Consider the following 16,871-nt stretch of genomic DNA (forward strand, 5'->3'; position numbering starts at 1 on the left):
AACTTTAAGTGATGCTAAAGAATTTATTTAAATCTTGTGGAATCATTTAACATCCGTCAACATTTCTTTACACTGACAGCTCTTTCTGTGACAGACATCTGCATCTCTTCTGCTCATTTGAACTCGAGAGAGGATGCATGTTGTGTACTGTACTGCAGCTGCACCTCACAAGACTTTGATACACAAAACCTGAAAGTGAGATGAAAAAGATGAATGCACATAGAGAGCACTGCTTGGTGGACACACAATCTGTAGCACATGACCGTGAGTACAGTTCTTTGCAAAAACGGTAATTGCCAAACTCTTATCTCCCTACCATGAGCTGATCACATCTTACTGAACACATTCAACGTACTCAAGTGTCAAAACTACGTCACGAGGGCCAAGTCTCAGCTTACTTCTCAAACTGGAAACTAGAAATGAAAAGTGCAGGTGGTCAGATTGTGCCTCAACCTAAAGAAATCTTATGTGACACATTAGTGACCATGTGTGACAAATGTGACAGAACAATGTGATGTAGAGCTGAACAGCATGAATCTTTAAACATTTTAGTCTCTTCTGCCAATGCCACGTTTGTCTAGGAATATAGAATTGCTTGTTTTGAGGATTCAGTACGCTGAAAGAATGTAACTGTCTTCTGAGACATGCCATATTGTTGGACATTAGTCAAATATCTCAGCCATGTGGTTTTGAGGAATGGAGTGGAGACAGGTCCTGAAAAGATTTCCACCCTTACTACCTGGCCGTGACCCAGAGACACCAAGAAACTTGTGTCCATCCAAGGATTTGCAGGTTATAGCAGGAGGTTTATACTACTTCGATGTTTATTCAAACTTGTTGCACATGGATGCAAGGCTGCATGGACCTGGCACTGCACCAGGAACACAAAAGGAGGAGATGATCCTCTGTCCGTGGACTGTCACAAGCTTCACAAGGATCTTTCCAGCTTTACAAGGTGAAAATGTGCTCAAATATGCCAGTTCAAATATGCCAAATATGAATTCATTTTCATTCTACTTCATTATAACTGCAATTGTGTATCCTGTTTGCTACCTTTATTTAAATCTAATAAAGAAATAGTTCACCCAGAAAATACAATTTGCTGAAACTCACTCTCAGGTCATTCAAGATGTAGATGAGTTTGTTTTCTTTACTTTATTTTCTTTAAGTTTATCTTCCCATCACTTGCTCACCAATGGATTCTCTGCAGTGAATGGGTGCCGTCAGAACGAGAGTCCAGACAGATGATAAAAACATTACAATAGTTCACAAGCTTTTTGTAATAAATCAATCCATCGAGATGTTTTTAACGTCTTCAAGTAGTGCTTTCTCCAGTGAAAAAGTTAGAATCAGAGAGAAATATGCAGAGATAAAGAACCGTTCACAAGCTAACAGTCCAAAACTGATATGAGAGGACAACAGGAGATGGACCCTTTCACTACAGCATGTGTTATTGTGGATTATGGACTTGTATTTTGGCAAGAAGCGACAATTTAAAGGGGGGTGAAATGCTATTTCATGCATACTGAGTTTTTTACACTGTTAAAGAGTTGGATTCCCATGCTAAACATGGACAAAGTTTCAAAAATTAAGTTGAACGTTTGAAGGAGTATTTCTGTTCCAAAAATACTCCTTCCGGTTTGTCACAATTTTCGGAAAGTTTTTTTCGAGTATGGCTCTGTGTGACGTTAGATGGAGCGGAATTTCCTTATATGGGTCCTAAGGGCACTTCTGCCAGAAGAGCGCGAGCTCCTGTATAGCAGAGCACTGAGAGCACAGACATTCACTGATCAGAGCGAGAGCGTCGCGAAATGTCACAAAAGAAGTGTTTTTGGTTGCCAGGGCAAGACAACCCTGCACAGATTACCAAAAAAAACAGCATTAAGGGACCAATGGATTTAGTTTATTTTTACAAAGCATCAACGGAGTTGTGCAAGTGTTTGTGTTTGTTCCCTGCATTTCGAAGATGCTTGTTTTACAAACAAGGCCCAGTTTGACGACAGATTTGCGTATCGTTTATTTCTTAAGGATGATGCAACCCTAAAGAAAAAGGGTCAAGATCGTGTGTTGGAACCGCATGTGGTGAGTAAAACTGCTTCAAATATCTCTGCCTCCTTGTTAGTGCGTCTACCTCCCCTGCCGGAGACCCGGGTTCGAGCCCCGTTCGGAGCGAGCCGCTGCTGCTCTCGTTCAGTTTCAGCCTCGGGATCTGATTTTGGATCATAAATAAACAGCTGACTCTGACTGTTAGCCATGGTTTGTTTTGGATGTTTTTTCCTCAAGGTAATGTCACAGCTTCCAAACGCTCTCAATGCAAAAGCCTTCTGGTGATTCTTTAGCTCCGCCCACATGTCACGCCTCTAGCCGGTCGTGTTTTTCCGGGAAAAATCGGTACAGACTATCTTTCTCTTATGAATATAATAAAACTAAAGACTTTTTGGAGTTATGAAGGATGCAGTACTACTCTATAGGTACTCAAGATTAACAGGATATTGAGTGAAAACGAGCATTTCACCCCCCCTTTAAAGTTAAAATGTCTTGATGCTTATATTTCTTACTAACACTCACAAAACATGAATCAATGGACTTGATTAGTTGTGGATCATTGTGATGTTTTTATTAGCTGTTTGGACTCTCGTTCTGATAGCACCCAGTCACTGCAGAGGATCCATTGGTGAGCAAGTGATGTAATGTTACGTTTCTTCACTCTGTTCTTATGATGAAACAAACTCATCTACATCTTGGCTGACTTGAGAGTAGAACAGTTTTAGCAATTTTTCATTTTGGGGTAAACTATATCTTTATTGGATTTAAATTAAGGTAGCAAACAGGATACAAATTTGCAGTTGCAATGAAATAGGATTAAAATGATTTATTTTTTTTCTTTATTTTTTTTTGAACATCAACACATTTTCATTATTGTGTGAGCTATTCTTTTAAAACTGAAATGGAATTTAACTGCACGCTAAAATCAACTCTGAATGGCGCACAGCCTGGTTGGTCATTCTGGTCTAGATGAAAAATGTATGTCTCAGGAAAAGCTCAGAGGAAACCTGCAAAACAGCAACATGTTTACAGTGTAGCGGGAACCAGGGTATTAAAGTGGTTTATTTAACGGGTCAGAGCGTTTCTCTTACAGTGCAGAGTGTTGAAAACCAATGGTTAACTTAGACTACTAATGTCGGAAGAAGCTGAACAAGCACAGATGCCTGAAACTGAAGACTTGACTTTCCACAACCCGCACCAGCCATTTAAACTTAAGGTGAACAACAGCTGAAAGAGAGGAAGGATCTGCAATGCTAGTGGCACTGGCAGGGGAAGTTCAACAAGAGCATGGTAAGGAAGTCGAGTGGAGTCAAGAAATGTGCATGCTAAAGACCTGCTTTAGAAAACTGACCTACTCAACTCTGGGGAAAATCATTGTATTGATCATGGATTATGAATTGGTGTAACCTACTATTTCCCATCATTCTAAAGGAGTCCAGGGACAATAACTCAAAATTTCAAATTCACACAGAAAAAAAAATCCTTATCATAAAAAGGATTTACTGTGTATTGTCACATGTGTATCAGTGATGCGCGGGTCAATGTATAAACAACCCGCACCCAACCGACGTTTTCAACTTACCCGCCGGCAACTCGGACCCCAAAAAAAGAAACAGAAAATATTGTACCCGACCCGCGTTTTTAAAAAGTAGTAAATGCTCATCGTAGCGTCACTGGGCCATAGACGTAGGAACTAGGCAAAAAAAAAAAAAAAAAAAACACCTTAATATATTCAATTTTTTTGTCAATAAGCTCATAATTTGTACTAAAATAATCTAGTCTGCCAATGTCTATTCTGATGTTTCTACAAGTTCAGTGAGGTTTGGGTTTGTTTCCGATCAGAGCTCGTGAGCAGAGAGCATTTCTGAATATCCCGCTCCACTCACTCACTCTGTGGGGTTGCTCGCTCAACCCAGAATGGCCTGCTGGTTCGAAAATATGTGGAATAAAGGCTGCCTCCGACTAATTTATTAATTTATTTTTCTAGTCGACTAGTAGTTGTTCTTTTAAGCCATTCATGGACAAATCGCCCCTTTATATTAAATTTAATTACTTAAATAGGCTGTAGCCTACAGGATAGTAAGCGTAATGAAGTCGTCAAAATCATGTTTTACAAAAAATAGTGCCGTTGCTGCCAAGTCTTCATCTTTCTCTTGCCGTCTCCATCTCCACGTGTAGGCCTATGTATTTCAAAATTGTGTCTAGTCCAATATAAATTACAAAGGATTAGTTGGCATCTTTATTTCAAACGACACGACCGACCGCTACCCGAATATCATGAAAAAAAAAATTTTTTGCCCACCGATCATTTTGTATCAACCCGCACATCACTGATGTGTATGTTTCAATTCCAGGTGTATTTGTCTGTGTGTTAGGGGGCAAAAAAATTGCAATTGACACTAATCTTATGAACTCATTAATAGAAAATAAAACTTCTCAGATTGTGCTTGTCTTTGCTTACCTAACAGATTAGATGTATATGCTAAAATTTAGCTAATTTGCAAACCATAGACTGTATAAAAACATGGACGTAGTGTCCATGACATCACCCGTAGACTCCTGAAGAGCGTTTTTGAAGCTTAAAGTGTGCAGAGCGGGCAGTCGCCATCTTGGTAGCCCTTCACCGCGCGACTCTCCCAGACGATCGAAAATGGGCAAAAAGGCGGGAGCTGGTTGCTGAAGCCATGCCCGCTTAGCGCGACAGCACTGCCAGCAGCATCAAACCACCTAATTTACAGAAATTTAAGGCTTAATATAATTGAAAAAATGAGTTATAAAAAAAAACCACCCCCCCCCCCCCCACAGTTGTCATGAAGGGCAAAATTAGCTATATAGACCAAAATATTTTTTTAACGTTTTTTTTTTCTGCTATAAAGTTGGTCATTTTAACATGGGGAGTCTATGGGATTGACTCTCTTTTGCAGCCAGCCTCAAGTGGCCAGTTGATGAATAACAGTTTTAGTCACTTCATTGTTTGTTTCACAAGAGAGAGCGGGAGGTTGCCGCTCGGTGCAAACAGACCCCAGCAAGGCAGCAGCACACAGTTACTGTAACATTCATGAAGACACTGTCCATGTAAATTAACTATTATATATCCCTACATTTATTTGACAGTACAAACTGAACAGAGCTGGGTCAAAAAAAATCTAGTGAATTTACAAACTTTTTTGACAAAAAGAATCAAATTTAGATTTTTAGGATTTAGAAATTAAGGAATTTTCTTAGAGGCACATTTGTTTTTTATTTGATTTTTTTTTTATTGCCTTTTGATTCCATCTTTTTTAAGTTTTTAATTTAAGGGAAATGTTGCATTAATCATTTTAACTCCTTAACCCAAACCTGCACTATAAAAACAAGCCTATAAATCCAATCTACTCTCTTTTTTAATATAAATAACAGTTACAGCAGAAAATCTGCATAAACAAACTCTAATGGATGGTTACATGACATACCGGTAGATGTTCTTTCGGTGTATTTTTGTTCTGAACATAAAAATAAAGGATCTAGTAACTGCAGATAAATATAAATAACATGTAACAGGCATAACACTAAATGTGTTACCCTCTAAGATCAGCTAGTGACCCGCCAGTGAACTAGACGATAATTGCATCCTGAGCAGTGTTATATTATTAGCGATCGAATCAAAAGATGAACAGCGTCTGCCTCTGATCAAACATTAGAGAGCGTTTCACTTTCATCGGATATGATCCCACTACAGCTAGACCAGAAGAAGTCTGGACTGTTAACGGCGTACGCGGAAAGTGCACCGACATGCCATTCTCTTCCTCACCAGCGTCCGGCAGGCGAAGTGTGTGACAGAGAAAGACATGTGCTGTGAGTCAGCTGCTGGCTAAATGAGGGCATTCAACCACATGGTCGCTGAGAAATATCCCTGCAGCCGTCTGATTGGCCACTCTTCAGCAGGGGAGGGAGGGGCCGGGCGAGCGGGCAGGGAGGAGTCATGTGACCGAATCTAGCAGAGCGCTCGATAATGGGACCCCCACTCACAGCGGGGCAAGAGAGAGAGAGAGAGAGAGAGAGATAGCGAGAGAAAGAAAGAGAGAGAGAGTGGCCTGGAAGAGAACCAAAAAACCCCTCTACCACACACAGGCTGTGTATTGTTGCCTATTCACTGGACTCCATCTCGGGCCACTTTATCATTCAATTAGGACAGCTTTCACACCACACAGCAGAGAAAAGGGCCCTTCAATCAAACTGAAAACTTCACGCTGCCACTGGAGGGCACACAGAAAGAGAACCACAGTCCTCTCTCTACTTTCATCTCTCTCTCTCTCTCTCCTGTTGTTGTTGTTCTGCACTTTGTGAGGAAGAGAGAGGGAGGGAGAGCGAAAGAGAGGAAGAAAGCAAGCAACAGAGGTCATTTGTTAACACCAGAGCTCCTCTCTCTCGCTCTCTTTTTCATTTCTTTCCCTTTGTTCTCTCCTTTTCTCCTCTTTTCTCTCGCTATCCCTTTGAGAGGAAATCAGCATCTACAGTTTTGCTGTGTTGCCACTGGAGTGAGCTGTGGTTAGCCTGAGAAAACATGGAAGAAAGGGAGGGCAAGAGAGAGACCGCATATATTTTAAAGACTGTCCGAAAAGGATCAACGCGAGTGGAGCATTTGCTGCAGAACAACTCACTTTTGAGCCGCACACCTTCAGAAATTACAGTAAAAAATGTATTTTATTTTTTTTACTTTTATCATATTAGGATTTTCATGTAGTCTTGAAAATGTGCGGATGTTTTCTTGAGTGATTTCTACCTGTCCTGATCCTTAAAAATGACATCTGATGACTTCATATTAAATATTATATCTTGCTTTAATACTGTTGACCGACACATTCAACAGGTTTTACACTCTTATTTTATTTACATTTTTTGGTTTGGTTTTGGTTGATTTTTTTTATTATTTAATGCATTTTGGAAAACGTGCAGTAGTTGCATTTAGAAGCGATTTTTCTTGAAAACGTCAGTCGGGATGATTCAGTCATAGTCTTTGCTGACTGCAATGAAACCAATTCATTTAGATGTTATCAAATCAAGTACATTTTAAACTAAAAAAAATCTCAATACAGTTTCTTGCTCTGTACTTGTTCTTATTTTTTTAACCATTTCTGGCCCTTATATCACTAAATTCTTGCTATATATACTGATTAAATATATACTTATATTACTGTGCTTATCATTTTTGATCATTTAAAATGGCAAAAATAAAAATCACAATTAGAGTGAGAGAACTGAAGCATTTTCCATAAACAAACAACTAATTCTGTCTGTTTAAGAGTAACAGAGACAATGAAAGCAATTGCAGAGCTTCGGTAATAGCATAAAGTAGTCATATCAGATGCATGATTCCTCTCATTATTTTTCTTTCTTCCTCCACTCATATATTTTCTGAGTGAATACTGACACTAAGATCTTCTAGCGATCCTTCTCTCAGTTCCAGTTGAAAATGTAACAATGGATTCGGGGGACCACACACCTGACCGACCGCACACAATGAGACGTCGCTCTCATGTGCTGCCAGGAAACATTTCTCCATCAAACTCATATTATATCACCGCAAATCTACAAATCATCTCCAACTTTAAATAGCTTCTGTACAAACAGGCTCTCGGATTTCACTCCCAATCTAAGCTGCTCACACAAACATGCACTTTGCATACAGATCCCACGTCAGGAAGCCAAGTTATAGCAGCATGAAAACCTGGAGGAAAAACACACACAGTAACGAAGAGCTCCAGAACATAAAGCCAATTTGCAGAGCTTCACAAAGTGAATGAGTGCGAGAGAAATAAGAAAATATTTGCCAGATATTCTCCCCAAATGAAAGATGGAATTTGCATTCATAAAGCTCCAGAATACATCATGAGAGTCTATGATCGCAAGACACTAAATACAATGATCACCTTTCATACTTAAGTTGATGAAAATAGTTTTTCAGTTAAACAGAGAAAGGAGAAAGAAGGATTTTGGCAAATCTTAGATAAAAGTCTTATTAACAAAAAAAAAAAAATTATATATATATATATATATATATATATATATATATATATATATATATATATATATATATATATATATATATATATATATATATATTTTTTAACCTTAGATGGTTGATTTGTTAAATGTAAAAAAAATAAAAATAAAAAAAAACCTTTGCTTTTCTGCTCATTTATCAGAATATACAAATACAGTTAATATGGAAATAATATTTCCACTGTGGAAACACTTAATGGGAGCAACTGAAGGAGGGAGAAAAAGAGAGAGAGAGAATATAACACATATTCAATAGGTTATATTTTGGTTTTGGGCATAGGTAAAGACTTTTAAACAATAACAACAAAATTTACCTTCGGATCTGAACCATTCATATTAAATATAATATAAAACTATGGAAAAATATATACAATACAAAATATATAATGTATTAAACCTATATTAAGTAAACATGTTTAAGTAAATAATTACATCAACACACAACTAAACAATCAAAACATCTGATTAATATGTGTGGGATACAACTGACACGAGCACCTCAATCACAAATGTTTTCCTGCACACCTCTTCGGTGACACTCTTTCTCATCATCCAGCTTTTCCTCTCTCTGACTGACTCATCTAATCACGCTCAAGGTCTTTACGGTTCTCTGTGCATGACTGTGTGTCTGTGAGCACTGTGGTATCCGTTTGAGGCTCATAAAGTTGATCTGATTTCACATCCTTTCCATATGACTGGTCTTGATTGTTTGTTTTCTCATACTGTTACAATTTACCATCAGAATTAAATTTGATCAGCCTTTTAGTGTCGTACAAAGAGTTCTCATCTCCACACTAATCCACAGAAGTAAACAGCATCATGCTGAAGACTGAGTGAGGACTACAGCTAATGATAATGAATACAGATGAATATGCATTTTTAGGCGCATATTACAGGTCTTGATGTTTTTATTTGTCATTTGAGATGTTACTAAAATCAAGCTGCCCAAGTGGATTCATGAATCAACAGTTGTGCACTTGATAGGTGTGCAGAGTGCTCAGCCAATCACAAAGACACAGAAGCACCGCCTCTTGTCATGTGACTTTTACGCCTTTAATACACTAGTTCCTCCTCACGATCTCAATGAAAACACAACAAGCTCAAAAGACACTGTCCTCTTCTGAACCTTCCTGGTGTCGCTGTTGGATGATGATGCTTTAGATCGATTTTAGATCGATTTTGGTTTTATTTCTCATCATTTCCTCATGTCAAATTTTGGACTTTTTTATTTATATTTTTTGCATCGGACTTTTTAATGTGGTAATACCTAAATTCAACCAATTCAAAAAATATTATCGATCTAAATCGAATTGTTACACAAGAGTTAGATCAGGTAGAAATAAGCTGTTTAATGTAACTGTTTATTACAATGTGGGATCAATTTCTATTGAGCTATTGATATACTGAATATATTATTTAATGGCATCTTTTGACAATGTTTTACTTGAACCCGTTATAAGATCTTTCTTAACAGAGCATATTAGTGTAATCACATTAAAGACATTACACGTTTACTACACAGTAAAGAAAACAGCTCATTTCCTGAACAAAGACAATAAATTCACATCAAAGATAGGAGAGAGACAGTAAAGGAGTAAGAAAGTAGCTCGGAGAGGAAGAAGACCCATCTTTGGGGTGGAAAAATGGACGAGGGGGATCTGAAGGAAGAGAAGGAGGGGTTGCAGAATAAGTGGTGTTCAGTGATGGATAGACTTGGGTCTTGAAAAGCTACACCTGGCTGGCTGCTTTCAAAGGCACAGCTCTACTCATGTACAGTGGCACTATGCGTATCAAACATCTCGCGTCTTCTCACTATCTAAAGGCATGGCATACTTCAAGTGCAGTCAGAATGCGTGCCGGCAAAAAGAAAAAAAGACACTCTTTTTTAGTGTGTGTGTGCGACTTGGTTGCAGTGTGTGTGGCATTTGTATTTTATGTTTGGACTCGTTTTGCAAAGCTGTCAAGAACATTGGCATGTATTTACACACGCACTATTTATGGGTTTCTTTTCTATTACTCTTTGTTTGGTTTACTTGATGACGCTTTCTCCTTCAGTTAATGAGCTTGGATTTGCATTTGATGAAACTGTTGTTTTATACCCCCTCTGAACACTGTTCTGTACTCTAACATTTAGTGCTTTAAAACTTTGTTTTTATATATTTACTTTTTATCTTTCTTTTTGCGCTACATCATATGCATATCGAATTCTGATTGATGAGGGAACGGAAAAGAAATACTTCAGAAAATGGTTAAGGATATTGTAAAATGCATCAAATGTGTAGATTCCGACTAAGAAATCCATAATAAACTATTTGATTTATGACTTTCTAAACTATCAAAACAAAACTAAGCCACTTTGTTGCCTTAAGGAGCCACATGACTTCTACCTGAAAGATTTAAATAGTTAGCTTTTTTTTGTATTAAAAATATTGTAAACTTTTTAAAATATTTTTGTCTAGAATAAAACTTAACTTAGATGTTACCACATGAACCAAATTTTTAGGTTACCTGACAAAAATATTGTTTACAGTACAATCCAGACAGATTTAAAACCGTTTCTGAGAATGGTTTCATTTAAATCAACAAATTTTACATTTTAAGACACTATTTGTCAATGGGACATTATAAATGTATTATTAATCTGCACATTATCATTGTTATAATCAATCTGAATTTTTGGTTGTTTGATGACATATTAATAAAATGTAAATATATCTGCTAAATTTGCCATATTCTATGTGAAAAGAACTTTAAAAGTACTTTCATATAAAACCATACATAAGGGCTTATTTTCATGACAACAATTAATAACAGCTCTTAAAATGTATTAATAAATGAAAAGGTTTTTCCACACAGTAAAAGTTTATAGCATATTTGGAGTTGATTTCAACAACTTTCTACACTAATTAATATCCGTAATACACATTTAAAGTACAATGCATTGTTTTTCATTTGTGTTAATTAATAATATTTAATAGCCTTAAAAACACCACTGGTAAAATTTGGTTCTGACATGAATCGTTTTCTGCTAAGAATCAAATCTGGTGTTACGGTGCTTGGAGGAGTTGTAAAGTCCTCGTGAACTTGGCCTGATTTTATCTCTCCGTTTCTCTCCTCCCTTTTTTATGGGGCGACCAGGTCAGCTACTGTTCATCCTGCCCACATAAACACTCCCCAGTGCCATTTCAGACATGGATTTAGACACAACACAAACACATATTATATCCTCGCGACCACACATACAAACAAACAAACTCATCGACTGAACCAGAAGCACATATCACGGTCACGAAACACTTAAATCACAATGCAAAATAAATAACTATATTAATATAACTCGGTACAAAACTAAAGCACAGCATCATCCCCGTTCGCTCCTCACTACTATAAGTGGAGGATATAAGGACTCAGATGAGGGCTGATCCTCATTCTACACTGGGTATTTAGTAGCGTTTGTGCTCTCCAAAGCCTGTCCTACCTATTAACCCCTCTGATGTCCTTTCTCATGTTAATCAGCCTGTTACCCACCGAGAAGCATGGAATTGTGGGATGTTTTCAGATGAGAAGCCCCCCTTGATGCACATGCTCTGTGTCTCTGTCTCTCTCTGACTCGAGCATGCAAGATGCCTTTTCAGAGAACACGTGAAAATTTAAATCTAAACCTGAGATGGAACAAGAACCAGAACTATTTTTTTTAATTGTTCTCACTCAAGCCCTTGTCAAACCCTCGGATAAACTCATTAATCAGTCAAACCCTTGTATAGACTCTCAGAAGCAAAAAAAAAAAAAAAAACATCTAACCAAAGCCAATGCTGAAAAGCTAAACGATCTTAACCTCACAATATGCGTTTCAACATGCAATGTCAATAACAAAAGCACTGTCTCGTGACGATCTCACTTCCATTTCCTTATTATGTAGCTCGAGGCAGTGGAAGTAGAGGGCCATGATGGAGCACAACCACCAAACAAGAGCTCGTCGCAACCTGTTCTTTATCAATCACTGTTAGAAAGCCATCTTTTCACACACATCCAATGAATCCAGCCAAAGTGAACAGTTTCGTTTAGAAGCACAGAGCAACAAAAATGACTTTAGCCCAACACAAACAAGAGCAAGAGGAAAAAAACAGGCAAAGCAAACGGAAATCTTACATGCTGTAATTTATGTTTAAAACAAAGATATCACTGAGCTACAGGTGTGTGAATATGTGACTAGAGTGTTGCAATCATGCGGACTGGTGAATTAAAACAGCAAAACAAATTCACTTAAATTACAATTTCTGTACCTTCAACCAATACAATAAGCAATGCAAAAAACACATTTTTAAACTGCTCACAACCTTTCTGGATTTTAACAGTTTTTCCCTTATTAGTAACAATATTCAAAATAGTCAAATAAACTTGCAGATTGTGACTTATTTCACATCATATTTAAAGCACGATTTAAACGCAAGGTTTCAAATTTAGTGGGACGAAATTGTTATAAGGTATCATTTTCATTTTATTTTAAAGAGATGGCACCCAACTGCGTGTGTTTAATGCGTAGGGATGGTGTTGCACCTTTACTGGTGGATGATTGGTAGATTGCATAAGCATACATGCACCAAAGAACAAAATGAACTTTTAGTTTTACATCTTAAATCATTTCAGTGAGCTCTCTGTGCTGTAAACAAATTTGAATCATTCTGACAATCAATGCAATTGTTAACAGCAATACATGCCATTTGTCATCAACTGGACCCGTTTTAATGATATTTTCTTCGATTCAATGTGGTTATAAAAGTGTAATAAACTCATCACTCAAGTTGTGACTGAAGAACCATTTTGATTTTACTCTCCAACTAAAGGCAGAACTTAAACCTATGTTTTCAGTTTGATGGGATATATTTGTTTAAAATGTATACAGAACATAATGTGATCATTTCTCAGCATGGTGACTGATTAATGATCTCTACATAGCCATATGCAAATGAACATTAAAACGAGGTGCCCCAAAACCTCGACCCACCGCTTGACACTCTTGTTTGTTGAGCACCTCTTGATAGGAATCCACAAACAAAGTTTTTCACACAAGACGGCATTATAGAAAAGTCACAATCCGCCCAGGAACAACCGATCTGGGGCAAGCAAACGCCGAGCAGCAGATAAGCCATAGCAAGCACCGAGCTAGAGTTCTAGCACGAGACAAACTAGCCAAAAATAGTTGTATATTTACAGCCCAAGTGTGATTTTCTCAAATCAATCAGTGAACTATTCATAGACAGACGCGTTTGTATAAACCAGTGTTTGAAACTCAACAGGAACGGAGCTTCAGCTCGTGTCTGTACACAGCACAGATAGAAATATTCAGAAATTACTTAAAATTCAACTATTCGCTCCAAAGTCCCACTGAACAGCACCGAACACAGCCGAGCCGACGGTCGATCCAATGCAAATGCATCGGTTTGTAAACAAAAAGCATCCGCACTGTATTTATCGATGAAGTTTGCGAAGCGCCAGCGAACGTGCACCAATTAAAAGTTAAATACCCGGAGCCTCAACAATGTTTTACAAAAATAAGGCAAAAATAAATTACGTGGGCTCGCGGAAAAATATCAACCGTGTTATTACTATGAAGCACTCGTGTATCATCTGCCATATCGATCAGCGGCCGAATGAGTTGTGTTAATTATCGGGATCTCGTTAAAAACATGCACACACCAGAGCGTGCAGCTACATTATGAGGACTTGCAGAAAAAAAAAACCGAGCAGTTGCCACCAAAAACTTTCCAGTGCCGCATTAGTCAATTTCACAAGGAACCGCCGTCACATTCCAGCACCGACTGAGCGCAAACCTACCGTGGGAGCCCCACACCACCGTCCCCGGTCTTTCACCTCTTGATCTGTTGGTTTATTATTTTTTTCCAATTTTTTTCTCTAATTTTTCTTTTTTCGGGGCCTGAGTGTCTCGCGCTCCTCAGGCTGCAGCAGCAGAGTTATGGGGCGCGCGAGCATTGTGGGAGTGTGACGTCAGGCCACTTTCACAAACTTTTCACAGGGGCTGGTGAACTGGTGTGTGCGTGCTGTGTGTTTTTGGGGCTGTAGTTTACATATCGTTGTGATTAAAGATAGATAACGGCGGGACCGATGAGGCTCGTCGGTGAATGTGTATCGAAAGTAAAAGGATTGAGACAGCCGATAGCGTTTTTGAATTATTTAATGCAAGCATGTTTAATGCAAGGAGACTAAGTCAACGAGCTGCTCTTTATTTGAAAACAGAACGCCGCGCAGTTTTGTAATGCAATATAGACATGACGTTTTGAAGAATCTCGATTTAAGCAATAATTAAAGCCTTAAGCAGTTAAACTCTGGATTAATCAATGGCTTTGCATGAAGGGGTTAAGACATTTTTTTTTCTTTTTCTAAACGTTATTTTCTTTAAATGTAAACAATCTAAAACTTTTTAACTTATTTTTGCTTTAAGTTGTGAAAACTGCAGTGATAAAAATATATAGCCTACTTATTAAGAAAACGGGGTAGAATTGACAGGAATTGTTCGAGTTAAATGAATGGAAACGAATATGAAAATATTTTACAGCGAATCAAAACCTAATTTCTTATTTTAGCAGGTTTACTGGAGTATTTTTGGTATTTCTTTTTTATGGCTTTAGGTTTACAAATGTAAATAATGAATCTAAAATATAATAAATCTAAAAATGAGCAGTGTATTACTGTTTATTTCAATCTAATTAAAATGTAAAATATAGATTTTTTTTGTTTGTTTGTTTTAATATAATTTAAAATCAGTCAGAAAAAAGGTCATAGCCTAGACAAGCAAACAATCTTTGGATGATTTTCAAAACCTTAGAAGTGTGATCTAAGTCCTGTTGAGATTTTCTGTCCTGCCTGTCATGACATCATTTTTTTTTAAAATATGTATTTTAATCTATTAATATCCTAAAAAAAAAAAAAAAGGATATTGTTGAAGGTCAGATGATTGTATTGCAATGCCCATCAAATATTCACACATTAAGAACAAATAAATACAATAAATGCATGCAAATATTCATCAAACTAAATTTTTAAGAGGATGATGTTTCCATAGGGAAGGCATGGATAATTAATAATTATTCTGACAAATAAATTGCATTAACTAGAAATCAAGACAACTTGGGATGGCCCATAAATTTTCTGGAGTGTCCTGTTGAAGTTTTCTGAGGATACATCAGGTAAAATGCAATTCTCAAATGATTAGTAAACAAAAATCGTTTCTCATCAGATGTTTAATCAAGTGGTAACATCTAGTAAGGTTTTATGCTGATTGATCAATTGAACATTTGTGGTTATGTCTCTAGACGATGTCTGATTTAATAAAGGATGTTTAGGGCAGGTCCCACGTGTAGTTTCCGATTCTCCCGTTTCACCTTGTGTTTTGGGGGAAGAATCACTTCCAGGGCACAGCAGCCCGTTTCCTCACCACCCCAACCCCCTCCGACCCGCGGGTGTGTGTGTGTGTGTGTGTGTGTGTGTGTGTGTGTGAGGGAGAGATAGAGGGTGGGGGAGCAGGGGTCTTCAATAAGCCTCTCGACTTGCTCAATGCAAAGGGGCGAAACCTTTCCGAGTTTTTATGTCAAAAAAGAAAAAGAAACCCCTCCAGGAACCCTTCTGGCACCAAGGTTTCAGAAGTTTTTTTTTTTTTTTTTTTTTTTTTTTTTTAATGTGAATTTATGAGATCTGTTGTGAAATTGATCAAAAAAGTCATTCGAAAAATGTCTGTATACGGAATGATATTTGGAGTGATAATATCAGTGAGTTTTGAAACGGAATTGTTGCGGGTTTTGTGAGTTGAAGGGGACGTTCGTGAGAACGTTTGAAAAGAGATATTTTAACTTAGGAATTACTGAATTTAAAAAGAAAAAAAAAATATTTATGCTGGATTCCTTTTCAGTCTTTCTCTTTTAATGCACATTTAGCTCTGATGCAAGCTACAGTGACTTAGCCTAAAAAAATAATTACCTTACTTTTATTTTATTTTAGAATAAATATTTTAAATATCTGAAAAATATGACGTAGTCATTCTAACCTTTCCTCGAAGAAAGATACAAAACGTGGTACTTGTCAACACGTAGGCTATATAAAGTTTTCGTTTCTAACAGTCTTAACAGTCGGTTGAAGGAAACATGAAAAGATCTTGGAATTTCATTAATAAGCTGAATGAAAATCTGACCCTTAAAATGACTCCCGTTAATGTAAAAACTGGTTAAGTCACATAAAATAAAAATTTGAATTAAACTAATTTATTTAGTTTAGATATTACAACATAAAGCATCTTTTTTACATAGTAAGTTACACTATTTACAAATAGTTCAAATCAGAGTAAGAAATTAAAAATAATTTGTACACCACATTACATTTAGACGAATTAGATTGAGTGATATTTTAAAAGACGTTATGTGTGCAGACAAGGAAGAAAGATCAAAAGGAAAAGCTCAAATGACTACATTATGTGGTATGAGATGATTAAAGGTCAGGAACTGAGGCTTTTATACAATTTAAAAAGACATAGAAGGCACCCAGAATCACTCATTTATCAAATAGCAAGTGAATTAACTGCTTGCATCTATTTTTATTTTTCTAAATGTTTAAAGATGTTTTTGCTGAAGATCAGATGCATGTGACACATGCAATGTCCATCAGATATTAAAAAAATATAATTTAAGCAGTAAATAAATAAATAATACATGCATGCATGGCTGAATAAACTCTCCATAAAATTTGCACTTTTTAAAATGACTATGGCCATTTAA

The 16,871-nt window shown here is 37.1% G+C and overlaps 1 protein-coding gene across 2 annotated transcripts in view; it reads right to left on the reverse strand.

Moving 5' to 3' along the window:
- The window catches only part of LOC113078060 (zinc finger protein PLAGL2-like), a 34,250-nt gene extending 20,021 nt beyond the window's left edge, over nt 1-14,229 (reverse strand). Inside the window, exon 1 of one of the 2 annotated variants that reach the window (XM_026250341.1) lies at nt 13,924-14,229. The gene's annotated coding sequence lies outside the window, so the exon portion shown is untranslated. The remainder of the gene's footprint in view (nt 1-13,923) is intronic. The other variant, XM_026250340.1, reaches the window with a different exon arrangement.
- Nucleotides 14,230-16,871: the final 2,642 nt, after the last annotated feature.

The sequence above is a fragment of the Carassius auratus genome, unplaced genomic scaffold (genome assembly GCF_003368295.1).
Source record: "Carassius auratus strain Wakin unplaced genomic scaffold, ASM336829v1 scaf_tig00024134, whole genome shotgun sequence".
Taxonomy (NCBI): Eukaryota; Metazoa; Chordata; class Actinopteri; order Cypriniformes; family Cyprinidae; genus Carassius; species Carassius auratus.